General features: G+C 39.1%; 1 long non-coding RNA gene across 1 annotated transcript; it reads left to right on the top strand.

The window, feature by feature from the left end:
- Positions 1-462: 462 nt before the first annotated feature.
- LOC307130782 lies at positions 463-2,409 on the top strand. The gene is made up of 3 exons (XR_013817090.1): positions 463-655; positions 988-1,069; positions 1,170-2,409. It is a non-coding gene; the product is annotated as an uncharacterized lncRNA (long non-coding RNA).
- The last annotated feature ends 575 nt before the right edge of the window (positions 2,410-2,984 follow it).

The following is a 2,984-nucleotide window of genomic DNA, read 5'->3' as shown; positions in this document are numbered from 1 at the left end:
TATGTCTACATACCCAAGCGCTATATTTGCAGACTGCTGATCCTTAGAAGATGTGCCACAATAAGACCCTCTATTCTTAGCCGCTGCACATTGATGCTCTTCGCTGTCGCCTATGGCCCAACTGCTAGTCCAGCTAACTGTATTTCAATTAAAAATGCTAATTCCACTGATGTCCTGTTAGATTGCTAGAGAGATATCAGTTAAAACAAAGGAAAGGAAACTCTCTGGCTTTCAGTCATGTACAGAAGGTGTCAGTGTTTGCAGAAATAGCAAGTCTACCACGAAACAATTTTGCCCCAGCAAACAATGGCATGGGGCCAACGAGACTCTTTCAACTTGAACTGTAGATTAGTATTTATTTTTGGTGCAGAGAAGTCTTCCAAGAAGTATGTGTGTGTTTTTGGGAGGTGTATGTGTGCGAGGGTGGGGGGTTTGCTTGGGCGGGCGGTCGGTCCGTCCGTCGGTCTGGGAGAGGGGAGCGTGAGGACTGTCGAGGAGTTGTTACCTGGGTTGCTCCTCTACAGCTGGGGGAGAGAGAGAGGCAAGCGGAGGAGACGAGGTTAAGGGGTGACGGGACTGGTGCACAACTCCATTTTCATTTTTGCCGAATTTCCACAGTCGCTTCTTTCTTTTCTGTTTCGCTTCATTCAACAGAGTGAGTGAAAGAGAGGGAGAGGGCTCTAGAGAGAGAGAGTGAAAGAGAAAATCAAGCCAATTTTTTTTAAGACTCGATCTTGGCTTTCTTACAAACAGATGTTGCCTGTCATTTGGTCGTTAAGCAGGCACATAGATCGTACAATACTGACTTGCTTTCTCTTATTTATGGTTTTATTACAAGGAAAATCGATCTCTTATAAACATGGGAATGTCTTTTTTCAAATTCGTTGTATTTTTTTTTTTTAAATCATGCATTTTTCTCATCCATTTGCTCGTTTCAACTTTTTTTTTTACTTGCTCATTTGTGTTTTGCTCTTTTGTGGGCCACAGTGGACATTCTCCATACCTTCTGGCAGTACTGTAAGTACAGTGAGTTCAAAGAGACCTTTTGGAAACAGTAAACAGACAGTCGGTAAGCATTTGATTCTTTCTATCCAGTATATTTGTTTACCGCATTGATGCGTTTTGTTTTTCAGTGCATAATATTTCGCTTTTTTTTATTTTTATTGTAGCGGTCAGTGTTGTTGCTCATGGTATGGCGTACGGGTTGGTGAGGCCCTGGGCGTGTTGTTGTGTCGATCTATGAAGTTGATCTGATGTTAAGTCTTGTATCAGTTCACTTTTCCACCCCACTGAAGTCTGCCCGTTCCTGATGCTTAAGAAACACGGGGTCGTTCTCATTCCCCTATTCAGCTGATTTTGAGGAGTCTTTCAACTTCTTGGCGTAGCCCCACTAACATAGTTAAAGGATCTTGGCACCTACTTCAAAGTTAGTTTGTTCATTTGTATTCAAGTAGTGGGAAACGGGAAGGGAACACAAACTGTCAGAAGCTCTTCACCGGAGGTGCGGTGCCAGTCTAAATTGACCATCAAATAATTTCACACTGAGCCACGTGTTATTAATGGCACTGGGTTTGGCTACATGGGCCAGATTTACTTCACACATCTTTATTATGCTAAGGAAGGGCCCTAAAACATTTGGATGCAGAAATCTTCTCCTTTTGAGAGAAATGCTTTTTTCAATTTGGTGAGACAATATACTCATTTTAGTTTACTTTATTTCATAGGTCTGTGTATGCATCTTTATTTCATTTTTAAATGTCAGGACTTTTTCAATGCTTGATTTTTCTTTAAAAAATACAGTATAAAGACTTCAAACCAGTTTTAAAATGCATTTTAAATTGTATATATGATGCTATGCTATTAAAGAAAGTTGTCCAGTAAACTCAATATACAGTTTTGTGTGGTCAGCTCAGGGGTAATCCAGATGTACTGACAGATCTTTGATTTGGCACTGCTCAGCTGGTGTCCTCAGATGCAGGCCCATAAAACCTAAAGAAAGATGGTCTGATGGAAGGGATGGAGGCCAAAGAGCTAGAAAATAAAAGGTTTAGGCATGCTTACGGGGTGGCATTCTTAGCATAATGCGTTTTAAACCTCTCTTTTTCTTTTATTCAAGATGTGCAGGTGTTTGAGGTTTCCTAAATGCTTTAGCATAGCTGAGTGTTCGAACAGCTTGTAGCTGTTTTGTTCATTTACAACTGAATGTTTGCAATGCAATATTGTATTACTTTGTGTATTTACCTTTGCTTTCACCTTGTCAACTACTTTTCTGCTTTAAAATGTGTTACATTGGCAAGTGAAAAACATCTTGTGGGCTTAGCGGTTTCATTCAATTAAACATATGGATGGATATGAATAAAAAATATATATTTTAGTTGTGCTGCTTTTTTCAATAAAGAATTCAAATGTATGGTATATAGTAGTATATTACTATAGTTTAAAATACAAATTCCCAGTTCAGTATTTGATTGGTGATTTTGTATTTATATTTCTTCCAGCAGGTGGTTATTAGAGCAGACACTACAAACCCACAGGTCATATCTGTCTAATATCGATTTTTCAGATCTTTCTTTCCGTATACATGCCTTTATTCTGCACTTCATTTATAAGAGCATGCACTGAAAAGACGTTTTGATGAGATCCTTCAGAGGAGGGTTGGACATTGGCCAGCTTGGACACACCTTTGGTTTTCCTATTGTTCGCAAAATTTCTATCTGATGCCCTTCTTCTTTAGTCTGAATGCTTTTAGAGTGTACTTGGATTGCAGGGCAATGGCTTAATTGCCTGTCTGACTTGGAAATGGACAAGCAGATAATGATAAAAAGTCCAGGAGCTTGATTTAATGTAAACTAAAATCTATTCTTTAAAATTAGCAGTATCTTGCAATGGTGTGATCCATGTGTTGAATTCATAACTGCTGTCTACTCGTGAAATCCCTTTTTTTTTTTACTAGCTTTTCTAATTAACTTTCCCTGCAGTATGTG

Source organism: Gobio gobio (genome assembly GCF_949357685.1).
Source record: "Gobio gobio genome assembly, chromosome: 8".
In the NCBI taxonomy this organism is placed as follows: Eukaryota; Metazoa; Chordata; class Actinopteri; order Cypriniformes; family Gobionidae; genus Gobio; species Gobio gobio.
The sequence above is the reverse complement of the archived record's forward strand: the minus strand, read 5'-3'. Positions and strand labels throughout refer to the sequence as shown.